General features: G+C 42.7%; 1 protein-coding gene across 5 annotated transcripts in view; it reads right to left on the bottom strand.

Moving 5' to 3' along the window:
- Positions 1 to 24,555, bottom strand: part of CACNA2D1 (calcium voltage-gated channel auxiliary subunit alpha2delta 1) — a 1,217,365-nt gene that overhangs the window by 87,181 nt on the left and 1,105,629 nt on the right. The window lies entirely within an intron of this gene.

The raw sequence follows: 24,555 nt of genomic DNA, 5'->3' as shown, positions 1-24,555 counted from the left end.
GTAATAACAACTCCAAACAATATTGTCATCCTCTTGCAACACACCCTCAAGCCAGACAGAATTTCTAATCTCCCCTTTCTGGGCAAGGTAGTTGAGAGCAGTGGTGAAAGAGCTTCAGGCCCTCCTGGATGGTATATCTATCCTTGACCCATTCCAGTTTGGTTCCTACCCTGTCCCTGGAACAGAGATTGTGCTAGTTGCCCTCACAAATGAGCTCCAGAGACATCTGGGTTGGGGTGGGTTAGCACTGCTGTTACTTCTTGATGGCAGCATTTAACACAGTCAATTGCCATCTTCTGACCCACCGCCTCACTGATATAGCAGTTTTGGGGGGGGGGGGTTGCCTTACAGTGGTTTTACTCCTTTCTCAGTAATCTGGGACGGAGGGTGGCATTGGTGAGTCTCCCCACAATGTGGGGTGCTGCAGGGGGCGATTCTCTCACTGTTGTTGTTTAATATCTATATGCAGCCCTTCACCCAGCTGGTCCAGGGTTAAGGGCTGGGTTGTCATCAGTATGCAGATAATATCCAACTCTATCTGTTGATGCATGGCTGCCTGGGTTTCAGAGAATTTGACCAGGGCAATGGAGGCAGTGGCTGCGTGGTTACAGCAGAGTTGGTTGAAACGTAATCCAACTAAGACAGAGGTCCTGTACCTGAACTGGTGAGATGGCAATCAGGCTCCTCACCCTGGATGGTACAGCAATTGTGCCATTCCAGAAGGTGTGAATCCTGGGGCTGGTCCTAGATGCCTTGCTTTCTATGGGCTAACACTGTTATTAAGGGATTTAACGAACGTCAATCTCAGATGATATTTAGCGATGTTTATCTTTTATGGTTTTTATTCAGACTTGACAATGGACTAATCTTATTTTATTTATACAATTATGTTATATCTATTTTATCCTTTTGTTATCTTTGGTTTGTAATGGCCTACAGCATAAACCTCTACAACTTATCCTTAGATCCTATTCAGGAACATCAAAAAACCCAAAACTGAATTATGAAAGAATTAACCACACACAAAGGTCTAGATGCATACACCATAAGAACCTTGACCATGTGTTTATCTTCTGCCCAGAATACATAAAGCTGGCAGCCCAGGATGTCCTATTGTCTGAGTCTTCTAACCCAAGGAACGAGACAGATACCCTCAAACTTGTGTGACTAGAAAGAGGGAAAGTTCCTCAGAGATCTAGAATAATTATAAAAACATAAACTTTTAACATCAAGGTTACTTTTAGTGAATGTTGAGTCATCTGAGGGAAACTCTGTATCTTATGAAATACGTTGCCTGTGAAGGAGTTCTGTATTCATTTTTGTTCTGTTTGCCCACTGATTTTAAATCCCAGAAACCTCTGTACAAATCCCATCCCTTCCCCTGCCAATCTGTTTTAAATAAATCAAATCTTGTTTTGAAAATCTACCAGTGCCTAATGTGCCACATTTCTGTCAGGTTAAAATTTGACACCTAAGGTATTTCATTTTCATTTCATTTTATTTAGTTTATATCCTGCCCTTCCCACCAAAGCGGCTCAGGGCGGCTCACAACACAAAAGTTCTAACATAGGATTAAGTTTTAAAATACATCAATTTACAACGTTTAAACAATAAACCAGTAAAATAGTAAAACAAAGCCATTTACCAAAGTACCATACTACAGCCTTCTATTTGAAATTTTCATGTACCGATCAGTTGTATGCCAACCGGAAAAGGACTGTCTTACAGGCCATGGGGAACTGTCCAAGGTCCCACAGGGCCCTCACCTCTTCCGGTAGCTGGTTCCACCAGCAAGGGGCTGTGATTGAAAAGGCCCTGTCTCTGGTCAACTTAAGTCGGGCCTCCTTTGGCCCGGGGATTGCAAGCAGGTTTTGAGAACTCGATCTCAGCACTCTCTGGGAAACATGTGGGGAGAAACGGTCCCTAAGGTAGGCAGGTCCTAGGTCATATAGGGCTTTAAAGGTAATAACCAGCACCTTGTACCAAACTCGGTATATTATTGGCAGCCAGTGCAGTCCCCGGAGCCCCAGCTGGATGTGCTCCCATCTAGGAAGCCCTAATAGCAGCTAGGCAGCGGCATTCTGCACTAGCTGCAACTTCCGGGTTCGGCACAGGGGCAGCCCCATGTAGAGGGCATTACAGTAGTCCAACTTCGAGGTGACCGTTGCGTGGATCACCATTGCCAGATCGTCATGCTCCAGGAAAGAGGCCAACTGCTTCGCTCGCATAAGATGAAAGTTGGGGATACGACGGCACAAGTCCACTTATGTTGGAGTGGAGGCAACTTACATGGGTGTGGGCCCACTTGAGAGGGCCCCTGTCCCAGGGCAGCGGCGCCTCAGCCCTGCGCCTGAGCATAGGCAGAAGTCCAGCAGAGAGACTTACACCAGCCTGAAAGGGGCGGAGTCAGGGGCGTGCCCCAGCTTAGTCGGCCCTGACACACCCCTCCCAAGAGGCACATAGTTGTGCCACAGAAAATGCTGACGTATCCCATAGACACAGGAAAAAAGGGTGTACCCCTTTGAGGGGATGGATGATCTGCCTTTAAACAAGCAGTCAAAATTGGATGATTTCTACGCTCCAATTAATCTCCAAAATAGATATGAGGGTCTGAAAGCTGATGCTGAGGAACCAGAATGCTCACATAATCAGAGCAAAGTTACTTTAAAGAAGACTCCCCCTTCTCCTCCCCTTTCTCCTCAGGACGTATAATCGTATAGATGCGGCGAAGAGCTGGAGCTCCTAGCTCATCAATCCTACTTAATGGCAGAGTCACTCCGGAGAATATTTCACCAGCGAAAATTGTTTTCAACAGACACTCTCACAGAAACAATATTCCATCCCCCGCTGAGCAAATCAAAGTACATGAGAAACCAGCAGAACCATTTTTCCAGGTTTCAGCACCTCGAGATTGGAGGGTCGGAGGAGCTTGGCTCCAACAACCCCTTCAAATTGAGTGGTAGGAGGGATGCCACAGCTGTGGCATTCTGAGGGGGGCCCTGAGGAGGGCATCCTGACAGCAAGAAACTTTACAGGAGCCAGAGAAACAACGGTGGTTGTTCCCTGTTTTTCCTGTTTGATCCGGTGCTCTGCTGCCCAATCGCCATGATGGCAGCAAGAGGGGATTGCCTGACTGCTTTTCTCTTTCAGTAAGCTTCTGATGCATCATTCTTCTACCTTAATCACTGGAAGTAAGTACCATGCAAGTAAGTCAGCTTTCTAACAATACTGGCTAATGCATCTTTTAACAAAACAACAATTGGAACTGTTCCAAAAGAAAGGGGAAGAGGAGGGCAATTTCCCCCCTTCTTTTCTCTACAAAGAAGGCTTCAAAAAGTAAAGAACAAGCTGGAAAACTTGCAATAATCTAAATTGAACTGTGTAAAGATATTTGAACTGATTTGGTTGATAAATAAATCTCTCTCTCTCTCTCGGCTTGACTTCGCGAACGAAGATTTAAGAAGGGTGCAGTAGTCCACATCTAATAAATAAATAAGCATTAATGAAATCACCTTTTGGTTACAACACGGTCTAAATAAAAATAAACTTACAAGAGAAATGTCAGTGATGCCTAATTAGGACTGAAACGGCTATAACTGTAACGTAGGAGAAAAACTTGCGGCTGAAGGAAACAGATTAACTAGGACTTTGAATTACTTTTCAACTTTAACAGACTTTGTCTTTTCTGTGGGAGAAATGGCAGTTCAAACTAAAGCGTGTGAAAAAAAATATTATGAGTGACATAACCTTCTTAAAACAGGAACTTGGTCATTTTGCAGAGTTGATGCAACAAAAGATGGAGACTTTTATTTTGAAATATAACAAAATTGAAAGTCTATATGAACAGAGTAATAAAGAGATCTCAGGGATGTCTGTCAAGCCGAGAAAAAAAGATTCGTTCGGAAAGGTCTGGAAGAAATCAAAATGTAGACAATGTTACAAAGATGGAATAGAAATCAAGACCAATTAAAATTTCCACAGGGGGAAGTGATGAAGCAGGGGCTATACCACTCTCAGCAAAAAGGATGGAGGTGCCAAAGGGAGAAGAGGCAGATTTCAGCAAGATGATAAAATTTTGGAAAGCCTTCAAGAAGAAGAGATTATAAACTGTTTTTTTTTTTGCTTTGTTCCTTTTTTACATTTAACTGCTTGACATTGAATTAATAAAAGGCATTGATAAGTGATTTTGAAATGGCAAGTGAGGCTTTCAGAATTTGGACACCTCTCTCCAGTCTGTTATACTCATTTATGGAAGTTAAATAGAATAATGTAATTAAGAGTGGGCCAAGGAGATTGTATGATATTTTATTTATCTAAAAATAAACAAGTGTGGGAGATGATCTCAGAGTAATATGAAAATAGGACCTACAAAATCTTTACAGAATTTTAAATGTTTAAAGTAGACAAAAAGTTAATTTGGGTAAATTGGTAATAAGACAGGCAATACAAATATTTTGTAATCTTAAGGATCTGCTCCTGATATTTCTGACAAGAGAAACTGTGTCAGAACTGGAACGAACTTCAGACGATTCCAAGACTTGTTGCAAAGTATAGAATCTTTATTAGAGAACTACAGTGCTAGAGCTACGAGATAACACTAATGCCAAGCCCGGCATTTGGTTACATTTTATGCCTTCAGCAAAAGTATAATAAAACGATTATTCACACGGGTTACAGACAAGCGTCTCCTTTCCCAAGCTCTGTTATCAGGAGGGAGGATGCTCTCCCATCTCGAAGGCCAAATGGCCTGGCTTCAAAGGGCACCTGTGGATGTTGACCAGAGCCTATCTGTCACCCTTCAGTGAGCACAGAGTATTTAGAACATTTGCAAAGCATTTGTGTTAATTGCTTAGACTATATATTCTGGGTTAGAGTTAGGTTACAATATGGAGTCAGTTTGGCTAACAATAGGCAGAGAAAGTTACAAGTTCTGACATACTGCCCCCCCTAAGCTCTTCGCCTTGGGCTTGTGTGGGTACAGTAGGTGGAATTTTTTGAGCAATTGCGGAGCGGATACATCACATGCTTTCACCCATTCATCACAGCTTGGAGGGAAGTACTTCCACCTGATAAGATAGTACAGAACCCCCCGCTGGATCTTGGAATCTAGGATTTCCTGAACTTCATGGTGGCTCTGGCCCCTCACTCGAGTAGGAGGTGGTTCTGGAGGGCGAGAGTGATAGGATGTGGCTCCAGGATCTTTGCGAAGCAGGCTGCAATGAAACACAGGGTGGATCTTACTCAGTAACTTGGGCAGTTCCAGTTCTACGGTCACCTTATTGATAATCTTGAAGGGCCCTAGATATTTGGAGGCCAGTTTGCGGCATCCTTGAGGGAGAGGGAGATTTTTGGTTGACAGGAATACTGTTTCCCCCTCCTTCAATTCCCATTGAGAGGTGTGCTTTTTGTCAAAGTGCCGTTTGTACTCTTCCTTCGCCTCCTCCAGGTTTTCTTGAATTACCTTCCACCCCTTACACATTCCCTCCCACCACTGTTCGCATGAAGTGGGCTCTGGGGCTCCAGATGGTAGAGGGAGAGTTGGGACGGGTTTCCCTTCGTAACCATTGACAATTTGGAAAGGGGAGGTCTTCGTGGAGCTGTGGAGGCTGTTGTTGTAGCCGTACTCCGCAAAGGGGAGCAATTCGACCCAATTCGTTTGTTGGTAATTTATATAGCACCTGAGGTACTGCTCCAGAAGCCCGTTAACCCTCTCAGTCTGTCCGTCGGTCTGGGGGTGGTAGGCGGAGCTAAGCCCCTGCTCGATGCCGGCGATTTTACAGAACTCCCGCCAGAAGTTGGCAACGAACTGCGGCCCGCGGTCGCTAATGACCTTGTCCGGGAACGAGTGGAGGCGGACCACGTGGTTAAAGAATAGCTGTGCCAATTTCTTTGCAGTGGGGAGTTTTTTACAGGGGATGAAATGGGCTTGTTTTGAAAATGTATCTACCACCACAAGAATTACTGTCTTCCCTTGGGAGGGTGGAAGTTCGACTATGAAATCCATGGAGACGACGGCCCAGGGGCGGCTCGCCTTAGGGAGGGGGACTAAGTGCCCTGGCGGTTTCCCCCCCCCCCCTCTGTTTTGACATGATGCAGGTGGGGCAGGCGACCACAAATTCTGACACGTCCCTTTTCAGTTTGGGCCACCAGAACTGTCTGTTGAGTAAATTAAGTGTTTTCACGTATCCAAAGTGCCCTGCTATGCGGCTGGAATGGCATTGCTCTAAAACGGTTTTTCTCAGGCTTTTAGGCACGTAAATTTTCCCTTTGTGGAACCAAAGTCCTCCCTCCCCCTTTTCAAGGCCCTCGGGGCGGTTGTTTCCTTCTAATTCAGTCTCGATGGCGAAGCGCTCCTTTTGCTGAGGGTCGGGGGTCCCGGTTTGTTTCCCCGACCGGGTGGTCACTCCCCCGGCGACAGCCGAGGGGGGAATGAGGGAGTCAATTATCTCCTCTCTTTGGCTTTCGTGCTGTGGCATGCGCGATAGCGCGTCAGCCAAAAAGTTTTTTGTGCCGGGGATGTGCTTCAGCACAAAGTCGAATTTGGCAAAAAACCCCGCCCAGCGGATTTGCTTTGCGGTCAGTTTGCGGCGGCCGGTGAGGGCTTCGAGGTTTTTGTGGTCAGTCCAAATTTCGAAGGGACCCGGGCCCCCTCTAGCCAGGATCGCCAGGTTTTTAGGGCGAACGTGACCGCGAATGCTTCTTTGTCCCACACTGACCAATTTCTTTGTTCATTGGAAAATTTGTGGGAAATGTAGGCGCAGGGCCGGAGCTCCCCCTCATCATTTTTCTGCATTAATATGGCTCCTACGGCGACGTCGGAGGCATCGCATTGCACCACAAAGGGTTTCAGTTCGTTTGGGTGGGCTAGTATCGGTTCGGAGGTGAATAGCTGTTTGAGCTCATTGAAAGCTTGGTGGCACTCGGGCGACCAAATTAGGCGCGCCCCGGGCTTTTTTGCCTCCTCCCCTTTCCCTTTGGGTTTTAGGAGCTTGGTGAGTGGGAGCATGACCTGGGTGAACCCCTTTATGAACCCGCGGTAAAAATTTGCGAACCTGATGAAAGATTGGAGCTGCCGTTGGGTTCGGGGTGGTTCCCACTCTAATACGGCTTGGATTTTCGCAGGGTCCATGGCTAGTCCCTCCCCCGGCACCCGGAACCCTAGGTAGTCTAGTTCCGTTTTGTTGAATTCACATTTGGACAGTTTGGCATACAATTTGTTCTGATACAGGGTGGTTAACACTTTTCGTACTAACGGCACATGCGATTCGAGATCTTTCGAATAAATAATGATGTCATCAAGGTACACCACCACCCCCTTATACAAATATTCCCGCAGTACTTCATTTATGAAATTCATGAACACCCCTGGCACCCCTTGTAGTCCGAAGGGCATAACTAGGTATTCGAACTGCCCCATTGGCGTGTTGAACGCCGTTTTCCATTCATCCCCCTCCTTGATCCGCACGCGGAAGTACGCGTCGCGGAGGTCGAGTTTGGTGAAGACTTTGCCTTCGGCTACTGTGCTTAGGAGGTCCTTTATCAGCGGGATCGGGTAAGCGTTGGACATAGAGATCCCGTTTATCCTGCGAAAATCTGTGCAAAGTCTCAAATTTCCGTCCTTCTTCTTGCGAAAGAGGAAAGGGGCAGCGTGGGGGGCCGTGGCGGGCCGGATGAACCCCCGTTTCAAGTTCTTGTCAATGAATTTTCTCAGTTCCTCCTTCTCCGCCCAACCCATCGAATAGAGTTTGGCTTTGGGTAGTTCTTGCCCTGGTATTAATTCGATGGCGCAGTTGGTGGGGCGGTGGGGGGGGCAGTTCATCCGCCTCCCGCTCGCTAAAAGCCTTTTTCAAGTCCCGGTACTCTTTTGGGATTGTCCCTACTTCCTCAAGTGTGAGGCAAATCCTTTCATTTTGGGGAGGTGCTTTGGGGCCCCACTCGGTTCTCCAGTGGTGGTGCTCGCATCGCCAGTCGGGGAAGCACACGATCTGCTCCGCCCAACGTATGTCTGGTTGATGCCTTGCGAGCCACCCTGCTCCCACCACCACATCGAACGAGGAGGAGGGGGCTATTACAAAAGTCTCTATTCCCCAGTGCTCTTCTGTCCCCATGGGGGTTGCTTGGGTTTCCTGGGTACAGGGTTCCCCACTAATGACGGACCCGTCCATTTGTTCGAATTGGATCGGGTGGGGCAGGGGGGACGTGGCTAGGCCTAGCGCCTCTACCAAACGTGGGGTGGTAATGTCTCGAGTGCACCCGGAGTCTATTAGGGCTCGGGTGTGCATGAAGTGTTTGAGGTTAGGGTTCAGTAGGGTCACTGCCATAAACAAGAGTCCCCCGGTAGTTCTCACCGTTACTGGTGCCGGCGTCTCTCGGACCTGCTTTGCGGCACCGATTAAAGCAGGTCGTTTTCCGCCGACTCTTGATCCCACGACTCCTTGCTCGATTCTGCAATGGTGGTAACTTCCTCGTCAATCGCCATGGATGCGGCGACGGTGCCCCGACTGGGCTCTTTGGAGCGGCTCCCTCCTTTCTTCTGCGCGGTCGCGGGGCCCTTTGGCGGGGTGGGGGTCGGCGTCTGCTTCACGGGGCAGTTGGCGACCAGGTGACCCGGGTCTCCGCATCTGAAGCATCTCCGGGCGGTGGCCACGGGGGTAGATGTTGTGGGGGGGCCGCCTCCCGTCGGTCTTGCTGGGTGCTGGGCTCGGCTTCCCCCCTTTCTTGCCTTGCTGCTGGCGGCGCATCCCGACATGTTGTAGGTCGGTTTCTACCTCTCCCGCCAGCTGGATCCATCCCACCAGGGTGTCGGGTCGTCCCTGGTGGTAGCACCGGTCGAGGATGTTCGCGTTCAGCCCGTTCTTGAACGCGGTGTACTTCATCACCTCGTTCCAACCCCTCGCGGCCGCACAGTGCCCCATGAATTCGGTGGCGTATTCGCGGGTCGTGCGGTTCCCTTGCTCGATCCTTTGAAGGGCCTCGATGGCTTTCTCTTCCCGCAGGGGATCCCCGTACTGCCGTAGCATCGCCTGGAGGAAATCGGCCACTGTGGCCAGCTCGGGCTTGCGCCCGGTGTACAGCCCCACGTACCACTTTCGCGCTGCTCCTTTCAGCCGGGATGCGATGTGGTCGACTCGGCTTGCTTCCGTGTGTGAAAAAAATGTTGCATTGGATGGTGAAGTATTCCACTTCGTCTCCATCCCCGTCGAACGTGATTTTCAGTTCTCAGGTCCCCCCTCCGTCGGCTCCGCCTTGTCCCCCGGGCGCCGCCGGTGCTGGTGCTCTCGGAGCCGCGGGAGCCGGAGGTGCCGGTGCCACGGGCGCCACGGGTGCTGCCGGGGCCGCTGGCGCCGGTGGCGGCGCGGGGGGTGCCGGTCCCGCTGGTGGAGGGACCGGCGGGGCTGCGGGTGGTGGCCCGGCCGGGCCCCCTCCCCCACCGTCACCAGGACCAGCAGGTACCGGGGCTGGCGGCGGCGGGGCCGCGGGCACGCCTCCCTGCAGGGCGCGTATCTGGTCGCGGATCGCGCCCAGGTTCTGCTGCATTTCTTCCGCCATTTGCACCCGGGACATGTGGACCTGGTCGTGGATGTCCCTCACCCAATCGAACAGCTCATTGCGTAGTGCTCGGATCGGGTCCCCACCGCCGTAGGTGGAGGAGCTGGTGCCGGTCCCTTCTTCTCTGTCTTCGTCCTTCTCGTCTCCCCCTGCGCCGGTGGCGAGAGCCCGGTACCGTTGTTCCGCGGCCTCCATTGCTGCTGTGGACTTTCGAGGGCTCCAACTCCGCGAGGGGAAGGCGTCGGTAGAGAATGGTGCTGGGACCTTGAGTTTGCGTCTCACCCCCGTCACCTTCGGGTCTAATGGTTCTTCTTCTGTGGGAGTGCTGGGCTCTCCGTTGTCTGGAGCCTTTGCCGCCATGCAGCCAGGTTGCCAGTTCAGATAAGTCCCAGAATAAAGGATTACTGTTATAATGTCAGAACTGGAACGAACTTCAGACGATTCCAAGACTTGTTGCAAAGTATAGAATCTTTATTAAAGAACTACAGTGCTAGAGCTACGAGATAACAGTAATGCCGAGCCCGGCATTTGGTTACATTTTATGCCTTCAGCAAAAGTATAATAAAACGATTATTCACACGGGTTACAGACAAGCGTCTCCTTTCCCAAGCTCTGTTATCAGGAGGGAGGATGCTCTCCCATCTCGAAGGCCAAACGGCCCGGCTTCAAAGGGCACCTGTGGATGTTGACCAGAGCCTATCTGTCACCCTTCAGTGAGCACAGAGTATTTAGAACATTTGCAAAGCATTTGTGTTAATTGCTTAGACTATATATTCTGGGTTAGAGTTAGGTTACAATATGGAGTCAGTTTGGCTAACAATAGGCAGAGAAAGTTACAAGTTCTGAGAAACTGTTTATAATGAAATAGACAAAGTACTGTGTTTTTTGCTTTTTTTCTCTCTCTGCTAGAACAAATAAATTAGTATTACGTATAAAGGAACTATATTTACATTTGATGCTTATGCTAACTGTTAACATTGTTAAACCAATTAGTTAGCTTTTATTTCTAATATTGCTAAATTTAACTATTAACTCTGTTTCATGATCAGTTTCTCTAACATTCTTACTTATATGTATTGAAGATGAATAGTTTAGATTTATATTACAAGCTACAGATTAGTTAAAAGTATATGACAAAATAAGAAGACTGTAGAATTTAATGGTTATAATGGGTAAAATTTTAAGGCTTGCAGGGAGAAAGAATTTGGTATTTTGTCTTCAGGTAGAAATGTAACAGGTATATACTTATTTATTTCTCTTTGGTTTGTTTCTATGGTTTTCTATCTTGTATCCCCTTCCCTATCCTTTGCTTCTGTAACCATGCATTTCCTACCCTTTTTATATTCAAACGTAATAAAAATTTAAATAGAGAAACCAGCAGAACCATTAAATAAACAAAAGGGCTTCCTGACAGCAATTTACAACCCCAACAGTGCGGTAATAAATGTATTTCCTTTGAAGAGAAGACACATTGATTGGAGTACAAAAGGGAAGGCTAGATTCCATCTAGCTGCCTTACTTAAGGTTATTCCAAAATCCATTGATTTTATTAGTTTGGAAAGATGCTGGAATGTTGCGTTTTGAACATTTTCTTCTCCATTTTAATACAAAAAGAATTCCTGCTCTTTTGTTCGCACAAGCCTCTAAGCTTTCAACATTAGGAATCAAGCTGCAAAGATATTTTAGGAATTCTGAAATGTTGAGGTTATGTCAAGCTATGTTCATTAATACTATTGCCAAATGCTGACTACTAACCATAGTAATTAATGCATAGATATGCTATTAACACAGGGGGGTGAAATAGTGAAGAGGGAGGGGGGAACGAAGAGAGTAGCTTCCCTAGTGTGTGAACAGGACTCTCTGATACACTGCCTTGTCAATCTGCGAAATGGATTTGAGTTCTAGTCCTAATTTTGTTAAACCTCTGCAGGAGCCACTTAGAGGAATGGACATTTCATCTTCTGAAGCAAGACGATACCCCCTTGAACCTACTATTAAAATAAACAAGAGGAGCAGCCATACTAATTCAGCAGTGGCCTCAGACATACTTGAATTAAATATGATAACTGAAGTCCATGCTGGGTCTCCAGAGAAATGTCCAGCAGCTTCTGCCTCAGAGAGATGAGATCAACAGAATACTCAAGTCTATCAGTCATTTTTTAAAGGGGAAAAATCTCTTTAAAAATATATATCTGGGCTTGGGAAGCTCAGAAAAGAACAGAACAAAGACTAAATAAGAGAGAAAATTTAGACCTTTTGAACTTGGTAGCCAAATTTGTAAATTGTGAGACGGAAATTTTTGGTATTTTTATTTTATTTCCCTGCTTCTTGCCTAAATGTCAGAGCCCAGGCAGCCCCGAACAAGAGCCCTCTCATTAGAAAAAATGCAGGACCAAATGGAGGCTATGGAAGCCAGGATTATGAAGGGAGTTAATAAAATGATGCAAGAAATGAAGGAAGAACTTATTACAGTAATTAAAAAAGAAGTGGATGACCTTAAAGGCCAAATTGGGAAAATAGACAAGAAAGTACAGGAAGTGGAGGAGAAAGTTAAAGTACATGATACCACCTTGCTGAAAGTCCAAGAAAAAGTGACGATCCACGAATGCAAATTAATGGAAAATCAGATACGCTTGAGAGGAGTACCTGAGGAAGAGAATGATGATTTGAGAGGATATATAATAAACATAATTGCAGAATTCTTAGAAGAAGACCCTGACAAGACTAAGAATATGTATGATCATATGTATAGAGTCAATTCGTTACACGCCAAAAAAAACAACTTACCAAGAGATGTTGTTGTAAGATTTATGACAAAGGAAATGGTGGGAAGGATCATTAAGAAAAACTTTGAACAGTCATTGATAATAAGAGGTAGCAGAGTGAGAATAATGAAGGAGCTACCCAAAGAAGTGATAAACGACAGGAGAACATACAAAAAGTTGACAGAAAAACTGAAAGACAATGGCACAAGGTACAGATGGTTAATCCCTGAGGGTTTGAGCTTTGAACTTCAGGGGAAGAGAGTAACAATTACAAATGCTAGAGAGTTGAGGAGATTTTTTGAAGAAAATAAAGAATTTGCACCATGATGGATTACAAATTACTGTCTTGGAATGTTAATGGACTAAATTCACCACAAAAAAGAAGGGCAACTTTTCATTGGATTAAGAAGCAAAATTGTAACATAATTTGTCTGCAAGAAGTCCACATCAAACAAAAGGATTATAAATTTTTATGGAATAAACAATTGGGAAGGGAATTTTTTTCATTAGCCAAACAGAAAAAAAGGGGAGTAGTCATTTATGTTAAACAGGACTTGGAGCCAAAACTGATGTTTAAAGATAAAGATGGAAGATTTGTAGCAGTGGAAATAACATCAAATGGGAAAAAAATGCTGTTATTGGGACTATATGCACCTAATGGTGCAAAAGATGTTTTTTTTAAAGACATTATACAACAACTAGATGAGTTGACCTACGATCAAATACTCTTAATGGGAGATTTTAATGGAACAGTTGAGAACTCATTGGATAGATCCGGAGGGAAAAAAAATAGTGTGAAAGAAGGGAAATTGCCAAAGTCTTTCTTTGAGTTAGTTAAACAGGAAAACTTGGAAGATATATGGAGAAAGTTCAATCCTGAAGTGCGGGACTATACTTTTTTTTCTGCAAGACATAAGACCTTTTCTAGAATTGACATGTTGTGGGGAACTAGAGACCTAGGCCTTATAACAAAGAAGATAGATATTTTGCCTAAAATCGGTGCCGACCATAACCCAATAATGTGGATTACAAAATTGTCCAAAAGACTGAGAAGATGGAGACTGAATGAAGATTTGCTACAGAACAAAGAAACAGTGACTTTCCTAGGAAAAGAGACTAAGGAATTTTTCCAAATGAATGATAAAGAAGATATTGACTTCCAGACGGTCTGGGATACTTATAAAGCAGTAATGAGAGGGTTGTTGATTACATTGAACAACAAAGATAAAAGGGAAAAAGAAAAACAATTATTGGACATTCAAAATGAAATAAAGAAAAAAGAAGGTGCGTTGAGGAAAAGACCAGGGAAAAAAAAGATTCTAAGGGAAATATCAATATTACAAACTCAACTAAGACATTTACTAAACAAAGAAGTGGAATGGAACTTGAAAAGGCTTCAGCAGAAATCGTTTGAAGGAGCAAATAAGACGGGGAAATACTTGGCGTGGCAGCTGAAAAAAAAGAAAGAAAACAAAACAATTAGTAGAATTGTAATAGATGGAAGAGATATAGTTACTCAAGAGGGAATAAAAAGAGAATTTTTTAAGTACTATGCCAAGCTGTTTAAAGGTGCTGAAGTAAAGAGAAAAAAGATAGATGAATACTTACAGAAAATAAAAATTGAGCCTTTAACTGAAAATATGAGAAAAATTTTGAATGACCCAATCGAAAAAATAGAAATTGAAGCAGCAATTAATGTGATGAAGAATGATAAAGCTCCCGGGCCAGACGGTTATACAGCTAAATATTTTAAAATTTTCAAAGATGAATTAATACCAAAATTACAGAAGCTGATGAATGTAATAAGAGCTAAAGGGAAGGTACCAAATACATGGAAGGAAGCCGTTATTTCTTTGATACCTAAAGAAGAAAGAGACGTCACAAATGTGAAAAATTATAGACCAATTTCACTTTTGAACAATGATTATAAAATATTTACAAGAATTCTGGCGGAACGACTTAAGCAATATCTGATAAATTTTATAAAGGAGGACCAAGCTGGTTTTCTCCCCAAAAGACAAATAAGAGACAATATTAGAACTGTTGTAAATATTGTAGAATACTATGAAAGACATCCAGAAAAGGAAGTAGCACTATTCTTTGCGGATGCAGAAAAAGCATTTGACAATTTAAATTGGGACTTCATGTTTGCAGTGATGGAAAAAATGGAGCTTGGAGAAAGTTTTATAAGAATGATAAAGGCAATATATTTTGAACAAAGGGCAAGGTTGTGCATCAATGCAGATCTTACAGACGAAATGAAAATTAGTAAAGGTACTAGACAAGGCTGCCCGCTTTCGCCATTGTTGTTCATAATGACTCTTGAAATTTTACTGATGCAGATCCAAGATGAAAAAGATTTAGAAGGACTACAAATAAAAGGGTATACCTATAAATACAGAGCATTTGCGGATGATATAATGTTTATAAATGAAAATCCCCTACAAGCTACACCGTTGTTGCTAACGAGAATACAAGAGTTTGGGGAGTTGGCGGGACTTTACATAAACAAAGAAAAATCAAAAATTTTATGTAAGAATATGCAGAAAAATAGACAACAAGAACTACAAAGACTAACGGGTTGTGAAGTTACCTCTAAGGTAAAATACCTAGGGGTAGAGATAACAATGAAAAATATTGATCTGTTTAGGAACAACTATGAAAAGCTCTGGCGCAAAATAGAAGAAGATATGCTAAAGTGGAACAAGCTCAATTTGTCATTGTTGGGCAGAATAGCTGCAGTAAAAATGAATATCTTACCAAGGATTATGTATTTGTTTCAAACTATCCCCATTGTGAAAGATGCTAAGCAATTTGATAAATGGAGAAGAAAAATCTCGGAATTTGTGTGGGCCGGGAGGAAACCTAGAATTAAAATGAAAGTCCTGATAGATGCAAAAGAGAGAGGTGGGTTTCAATTACCAGATTTGAAACTGTATCATGAAGCAATTTGTTTAGTATGGTTGAAAGAATGGATAACGTTATTAAATAAAAAACTTCTAGTGCTAGAAGGCCATGGGAAAAAATTCGGCTGGCATGCCTACTTGTATTATGGGAAAAAGAAGATGGACGGTCTTTTCTCTCACCATTATATAAGGAGCAACTTACTAAATGTGTGGATAAAGTACAAGAAATATGGCGATGAGAGAAGACCTCTGTGGATAGTGCCGGCTGAAGTGATAAAGTTAACGGCCAAAACAGTTAAGGAAAAACAACTATCATACAACCAACTACTAAAAATACAAAGTGGGAAAATAGAAATGAAAACTGCAGAAGAATTGAATTATAAATATGATTGGTTTCAAATGCAACAAATAAAAAGCTTGATGGAGAATGATATTAAAGCTGAAGGAATAAGGAAAGAGCAAACAGAAATGGAAAGAGTTCTGCTTGGAGATAATGAGAAATTAATTTCAAAAGTGTACAAATTACTTTTACAATGGACCACAGAAGATGAAGTAGTGAAATCTCAAATGATAAAATGGGCAATTAATGTAAATAAAGAAATAAAAATGGAATCTTGGGAACATCTGTGGAAAAACTCTATGAAACTCGCAACATGTCATAGTATTAAAGAGAACTGTTTTAAGATGATGTATAGATGGTACATGACTCCAAAAAAATTAGCAAAGATGGACAATAAGATGCCAGATAGGTGTTGGAAATGTAAAAAGCATGAAGGCTCTTTCTACCATATGTGGTGGACTTGTGAAAGAGCTAAAATGTTTTGGCAGATGATTCAACAAGAGATATCTAAGATCCTAGGATATGAATTTAAAAAAGAAGCAGAGACATTTTTGCTGGGATTACAAATGGAGAATTTTCCAAAAGAAGATAGAACTTTAATATGGTACTTGCTCTCAGCTGCTAGGACATTGTATGCGCAGTTGTAGAAGCAAGAAAAAATACCAGAAAAATGGGACTGGACTTTAAAAGTTATGTCATGGAGTGAAATGGATAAGCTAACAAGAAAATTAAGAGACTGCGATTTAGAACTCTTTAATCGGGAGTGGAAGAAATTCAGAAGATATGTAGAAAAAGAGTGGAAAATAAAAGGACACTGGACAATTTTTGAAGATTAAGACCTTTAAGACAAGAATATAACTTTTGAAGGGTTTTTTTTCCTCTTTTTTTCTCTTTCTTAATCAATTTTTGTTTTTTCTTGATAGTTAAAGGTACCTTTAATATCTGTTTTTTAAAAAATAACACTGGCGGAGGTCAATTATTGGGGGGTGGGGTGGGAGGAAAGTAAGATGTGGGGTAGAATGATGCTTTCATCTTAAGGCTTTTTTTTATAAGCTGTAGAAATAGTTCTACTACCATATGTTACTAATAAAATTGTTTATAACGAGATATGCTATTAACACAGGGGGGTGAAATAGTGAAGAGGGAGGGGGGAACGAAGAGAGTAGCTTCCCAAGAATATCAAAGGTTGCCAAGTCCTCTTTGAAGTAAGAAGAAAGTGCCAGGTTCTCACCTCCTCCCTAGTGGTGGCAAGGACATTGCCACCGGGAAAATGTAACCACCAATGGAAAAGATAAGGGGAGAAGATTGTGAAAACTCTCACATGCAAAAGCAGCCTTTGTTTTGGGAATTGGGGGTAGAAGCAATTGCTTTGATATAGAATGTTAAATACCAATGATTTGAACTGCTCTCCATCAGTTCCAATGACTACCAAGCTGGAGTAACTTTGGAGTATCCAATAAATGCAACTTTGTTTCAAATGACAAGCCTGCTTATTTGTGAGCTTCAATGAACCCCCGCCTGACAAGTTATTACCAAAGTATAGTCCAAACAAGTTATTACCAAAGTATAGTCCAAACATCATCTCCTCAGATGCCAAGATCGACAAGGAGATTGACAACAGGCTGGCAAAGGCAAACCGTGCATTTTGCCGACTGCACAAAAGAGTGTGGAGCAACAAGCATCTGAAAAAAGGCACAAAGATCAATGTTTACAAAGCGGTTGTGATGACAACCCTCATCTACGGCTCCGAATCGTGGGTTTTATACCGTCATCACCTGCGACTCCTTGAGCGCTTTCATCAGCGCTGCCTTCGCACCATCCTCAACATCCACTGGAGTGACTTTGTGACCAACACTGAAGTCCTCAAGCGGGCGGAGGTTACAAGCATCGAGGCACTGCTGTTGAAGACGCAGCTGCGCTGGGCAGGGCATATTTCTAGGATGGAAAACCACCGCCTTCCCAAGATTGCTCTGTATGGCGAACTTTCCACCGGCCATCGAAATAGAGGGGCACCAAAGAAGAGGTAGAAGGACTCCTTGAAGAAATCCCTTGGCACCTGTCACATCAACCATCACCAGTGGTCTGACCTAGCCTCAGATCGCAAAGCATGGAGGCACACCATCCACCAGGCTGTCTCTTCCTTTGAGAACGCACGCATAGCTGGTCTTGAGGACAAAAGGAGATTGAGGAAGAATCGCACAGCTACAGCACCAACCCCAAATCAGACTTTTCCCTGCAGCCACTGTGGCCGGACCTGCCTGTCCCGCATTGGTCTTGTCAGCCACCAGCGAGCCTGCAGCAGACGTCGACTACTGCACCCTTCTTAAATCTTCGTTCGCGAAGTCAAGCCGAGAGAGAGAGTCCAAACAAGAAGGGTATTTTGTATTCAATTTTTTTTCTTTGGCACAAGCTCTTATGTCAAAAAACTTGACTCCTTTAGCTCATGAAAATAAATTTGAAAAAGAAAATCTTCATTCCAGATGCTCAGAAGAGGAGGTGGAAACTAGCCTCCTTTCTTCTTTTACTTCACTCCTAGTGTGTGAACAGGACTCTCTGATACACTGCCTTGTCAATCTGCGAAATGGATTTGAGTTCTAGTCCTAATTTTGTTAAACCTCTGCAGGAGCCACTTAGAGGAATGGACATTTCATCTTCTGAAGCAAGACGATACCCCCTTGAACCTACTATTAAAATAAACAAGAGGAGCAGCCATACTAATTCAGCAGTGGCCTCAGACATACTTGAATTAAATATGATAACTGAAGTCCATGCTGGGTCTCCAGAGAAATGTCCAGCAGCTTCTGCCTCAGAGAGATGAGATCAACAGAATACTCAAGTCTATCAGTCAAAGAGCTCCAGAACGGAATAACACCATCAGCTTCCCCAAAAAACAATATCTGACTAGCAGAAGCTTCTGGAGACATCCGAGTCCTTTCCTGGAATATAGCAGGGTGGCACTCTACATTGGTGGACAACAACCTTGAACTTTACCTAAGGAATTTTGATATAATCTTCCTTCAGGAAACATGGTACTTAGATTCTGCACTGCCCTCCCTGAAAGGTTTTCAAGCATTCATTTTACCAGCCATAAAATCTGGCCCCTTTGGAAGAGCTAGCGGTGGTCTAGTGACTTATTTCTACTGCCCTAGAAGGAGAATCCCAGCTTCTACCTTGGTCTGATAGTAGACACATTCAGGTTTTAATTTCCGACAAATTTTTGGGCTGTATTCTCTGCATCAATGTTTATATGCCCTCTTGTAAGCATTCCCTCCTATGGTCCCAAGCTTGGAAATCCCTTTGAAGTGTTTTGGAGAAAGCTGAGGAGCTGTATCCAAGTGTTGACATATTGATAGTGGGAGATTTTAATGCCAGAGTGGGGCAAGATATTAGCAAAATCATTCAAAAGGAACATGTTTTTACAGAGGACCTTTGGTTCCTCCCTTGGTCCTCTCTGGATGTAACCCATAACAAAGGCGGGGTTCTCCTCTTAAAAATGACTTTGAGATTTGGTTTCTACAGACTTCATGGTACAGAATACGATAAGTCCAAAGGGTATTATACTTTTCTTAGCTCTTATGGTGCTAGTACTATTGATTATATTTTACTTTCTGTGCCACTATTGTCGAGGATTAAGTATTTTGACATACACAATAGAACAGAAAGTGATCATCTGCCCCTGGTTCTACTAAATTCTGCTTTTTTAAATCTATCTTTTAAGTCATGTTATACCAATGCTGGACCAAAGACAGGCAAACACCGCCTGACATGCTGTGTTAACCTAGAAAACAAAATTAACATCCTTCTTAATTCTCATCAATTTATGGATTTGAAAAAATCTATAAATCTCTCAGGGTCAGATATCTTAGCTATCTTTGATAATATTATCTCTTTACTTAATCCCTATTTGACTACAGATAGCCAAACAAATCTGGGGCACCGTAGAAAATCTTGATTTGATCAAGAATATAGAGCCATGAAGCGCTTTTTATGCACATTACAAAGTAGAGTTAGAGCCTCTAAGGTCTGAAATCTCAATCCAGTTCCTATCCCAGTTTTGTTCTGACTATAAGCAATTTCTGAAGAAAAAAAAAATCTGCCTTCCATAAATCTCAATGGGAGGAGTTGAGGCTCTTCATTTTACATAAAAATGATAAGCGATTCTGGGAATTAATTTCTATGGGAACACAATCCCAAGATCCAAACTTTGACGTTTCTATTTCTCCAAATGAATGGGTTCACCATTTTTCCACGCTTTATAATTACACTCAAAATGAACCATCCGATGAACATCTTGCTATACCTCTGGAGAGTCTTCCCACTTGGGCTCCAGTCTCTGTCTCAGAATGCCAACAGCTGATTGATTCCCTACCCACGGGTAAAGCGCCAGGGGAAGATATGGTACCCCCAGAGGTACTTAAGTCAAATCCACAGTGGTTTTGGCAGACTCTTTACTGAAATTGACCTCACCTACACTTTTCCCTCTAATTGGAAACAAAGTATTATAATTCCTATTTATAAAAAAGGTAATAGGCAAGACCCTGCAAACTACTGCCCATCAATCATTTGGATGTTTTTTAATAAACTATATGCACGCCATCTATTACTTAAAATGGAAGAATGGGCAGAATCAATATTTTTTTTTCATCCCGAACAAGCAGGCTTCCATAAGGGTCATAGTACCATTGATCATTGCCTGACCCTGAAGGCCTTGATTCATAAATACTCTAATAACCACAAAAGTCACCTTTATGTTGCCTTTGTTGACCTTATCATATTCATCAATTTCTGAAGTTTTGGGATTAACTCCTCTTTGAGAGTTTTAAAAAATTTAGCTGTATATCCATCTGGCCCACGTGCTTTTCCATTTTCCATTGCATTAATTGCTGCTTCAATTTCTATTTTTTCAATTGGATCATTCAAAACTTTTCGCATATTTTCTGCTAAGGGTGCTATTTTTATCTTTTGTAAGTACTCATCCATCATTCCTTTCTTTATTTTAACACCTTTAAATAACTTGGCATAATACGTAAAGAATTCTCTTTTTATTCCTTCTTGATCTACCACCTCTCTTCCATCCACCACAATTTTATTAATAATTTTACTTTCTCTCTTTTTCTTCAGTTGCCAGGCCAAATATTTTCCGGGTTTGTTTACTCCCTCAAAAGATTTCTGCTGCAGTCTTTTCAGATTCCATTCCAGTTCTTTATTTAACAAATGTCTCATTTGCGTTTGTAGTATTGTAATCTCCCTTATAATTTTCTTTTTCCCTGGCCTTTTTCTCAGTTCCCCTTCGTTTTTCTTTATTTCAATTTGAATGTCCAACATCTGTTTTTCTTTTGCCCTCTTATCTTTGTTATTCAATGTAATTAATATTCCTCTCATTACTGCTTTATAAGCATCCCAGACCTTCTGAAATTCTATATCCTCTTTATCGTTTATTTGGAAGAAAGCTTTAGTTTCATTTTCTAGAGATATCACTATTTCTTTATTCTGTAGTAAATCTTCATTCAATCTCCATCTTCTCAACTTCTTAGACAATTTTGTAATCCACATTATTGGGTTATGGTCAGCCCCAATTTTAGGTAAAATCTCTTTGTTATAAGGCCTAAGTCTTTAGTGCCCCACAACATGTCAATTCTGGAAAAAGTTTTATGTCTTGCTGAAAAAAAGGTATAGTCCCGCACTTCAGGATTAAATTTCCTCCATATAGCCTCTAAATTTTCTTGTTTGACCTATTCAAAAAAAGACTTTGGCAATTTTCCTTCCTTATTATTTTTCCCCCCAGACCTATCCTGTGTGTTCTTAATTGTTCCATTAAAGTCCCCCACTATCAAAACTTGGTCATAAATCAGTTCATCAAATTGTTGTATAATGTCTTTTTAAAAAGCATCCTTTGCACCTAACCCAAGGTCATTCCAGCAGTTTCAAGTGGAGGAGTGGGGAATCAAACCCAGTTCTCCCAGATAAGAGTCTGTGCACTTAATCACTACACCAAACTGGCTGTCTTAAAGGAGCATTTTAAAGTATATGCTGAGCTGATATAATTTAGTACACCTTTTAGTGATGTCAGGGGTGAGTGGCATATGCCCAGGGGTGGAATTCTAGCAGGAGCTCCTTTGCATATTAGGCCACACCCCCATGATGTAGCCAATCCTCCAAGAGCTTACAAAAAAGAGGGTTGTAAGCTCTTGGAGCATTGGCTACATCAGGGAGGTGTGTCTAATATACAAAGGAGCTCCTGCTAGAATTCCACCCCTGCATATGCCAATGAGTTATGCAAATGAGTTATGCTAATGAGCTCCAGCACCTCTTTTTCTACAAAATGACCCCTGTTATTAACCCACAAGCAGGCTGCATTTGAATCCTGAACCAATCTTTCAAGTAGATAAGAAATTTTAGGGAACCAGTTTTCTTCACACTTGGACTTTCAAAAGGTTTTTTGAAAAAGTACCTTAACAAAGGCTCCTGAGTAAATTTAGCAGTCATGGGATAAGAGGATCAATTAGAAATTAGTTTAAATGACAGGAAGAAAAGAGTAGGAATAGCAGTGCAGTCATAAGAATTGCTATTGTGGTCAGTACTATTTAATTTTTTTAATAAATGATCTGGAAATAGGAGTGAGTAGTGTAGTGACCAAGTCTGCAGATGACACAAAATGATTCAGGATGGTGAAAATCAAGAAGATTTAAGAGAACCACCACAAATTGGTTGAGTGGGCGACAATATGGCAAACAAAATTCAATGTTGGTAAGTGTAAGATGATGTACTTTGGAACAACACCCCCCCACACACACAACTTCAAGTATAGGCTAATGGGGTCTGAACTTGCTGAGACTGTGGGGGGAGGGAAGGTCTTGGGGTCATGGTGGATAGCTCAATAAAAGTGTCGACCTAGTGTGCTGTAGCAGTGAAAAAGGCAAACTCTATGTAGGGAGTATTAGGAAACAGACTGAAAATAAAACAGCAAGTATTATAATGCCTCTGTATAGATCTACGATGCTGCCTCATTTGGAATACCGGGCATAGTTCTGGTCACTGTTATCCCAAAAAAAGACATCACAGAGCTGAAAATATCACAGAGGAGGGAGATCAAAATTATTAGGGGGGTGGAGCACCTTCCTTGTGAGGAAAGGCTGTAGAGCCTGGAACTTTTCAGTTCAGAAAAGAGATGATTAAGGGGGGGATATGAAAGAGGCTCATAAAATTATGCATGGGGTGAAGAAAGTTGACAAAGAGAAACTTTTCTCCCTCTCCTAAAATATTAGAACTTGAGGGCATCCAGTGAAGCTGATGGGCAGTAGATTCACAATAGACAAAAGTAAATACTTCTTTACACAGAGAGTGATTGAAATGTGGAATATGCTGCCAGAGGATTAGTGATGGTCACTGGAATAAACAGCTTAAAAAGGGGATTGGAGGGATTCATGGAGGCTTGGTTTATCAGTGGCTACTAGCCATGGTAACTGAGGGGAACTTTCACATTCAGAGGCGCTAAACCTTTGAATCCCAGAGCCCGGAGACAACATCAGGGGAAGGTCTCACCCACTATGCCCTGTTGCTGGCCCTCCAGAGGAAATGGTTGGGCACTGTGTGAGATAGGATGCTGGACTAGATGGACCGCTGGTCTGATCCAGCGGAGTTCTTTTTATGTTCCTATGCTACAGCCTCATGTGCTCCAATCTCTCAGACAGAGATTCTTACCTCCTGGATTTTCAACAGACATTCTTGAAATTACCTGATGTAGTAAGGAAATTGATCAACAAAGCCAGAATGATATTAAGGTATAACCAGCTACAAGATAGGTCCAAACAAAAGAACAACATAAAACCAATGGTAGTCACATGCAACTGTCAGCTTAAACTGGTTCAATGCATCATTAATATCCTACAACTTATGCTAGACAATGATGCTGTTCTCTCACAGGCATAAGGAGACAAACCTTTTCTTGTTCACGGACAGATTCCTAACCTTAAACAACATCTCATTCAGAGCAAAACCCTTTCTAACACAGACTCTGGGTTCAGGGTCTGCAACAAACCAAGATGCCAGCTGTGTCCCCACATTGTCAAGTCTGCAGATTCAATAACAAGTTGATGTAGATACAAAGAAACTAGTTTATTGATACTGGATGCTTGTGGCCTAGGCCAGGGCTTGAAGAGACTGAAACCATACAGTAAATACATTGCATATAAAGAGTACTTCAAAAGCATTCCTACAGGCAGGGAAATTGTGCAGGGGACATTCACACATAGATGTTACTAATACATTCTCATGTTGATTAGGCGTAGTGGCCTTGATGTTTTACCAGGCTCCTTCGACTCCCCCGGGCCTGAGCTGAGAAGGTTCAGATAAGACTTTTCACACATCACCATTTCAAAGCAGGGAGAGTTTCTAAGAAAGGGAGGGGGAGAACAGCAGAGAGGCACTAGCAGCATTTGGTTCTACTTTGGTTCTACCCAGCATGCTCTTTGGTCGAGCCAGAGTTATATTCAGACTTGACACACATCCCCTCTGACAACAGTATAACTAGACTCAACAACACCAGCCATGCCATTATAGGTTCAGTCTCTTGTTCATTTTCCAGTGTTACATACACCATCTAGTGTCAGCAATGCCCTTCTGCTCTCTACACTGAACAAACAGATCAGTCGCTACAAAACAATAAATGGACATAAATCCAACATTTAAAACCAGAACACTCAAAACCCAGAAGAACATTTTAATCTTCCAAGTCATTCCATTACTTACCTGTGGCATTTGCCAAACAAAGAAACTTCACTGGGAAATTACAATGTGAGACTGCTGAACAATCTCATTCAGAAGGTCAGAAAAAACACCCCCTCCCCCTGGCTGAATAGGGACATAAGAGTGTTATCTCACTATAGATACTAGTTTTCTGCCTCCAAGCATTTGCTCTAATCAAGCTGATTACAATATGCATTATACCTTTCCATCCTTTATAAACATTCTTTACAACACTCCTCCCACCTTCTGA

This window comes from Heteronotia binoei, chromosome 8 (genome assembly GCF_032191835.1).
Source record: "Heteronotia binoei isolate CCM8104 ecotype False Entrance Well chromosome 8, APGP_CSIRO_Hbin_v1, whole genome shotgun sequence".
Classification (NCBI taxonomy): Eukaryota; Metazoa; Chordata; class Lepidosauria; order Squamata; family Gekkonidae; genus Heteronotia; species Heteronotia binoei.
This window is presented reverse-complemented; position numbering and strand designations above follow the sequence as displayed.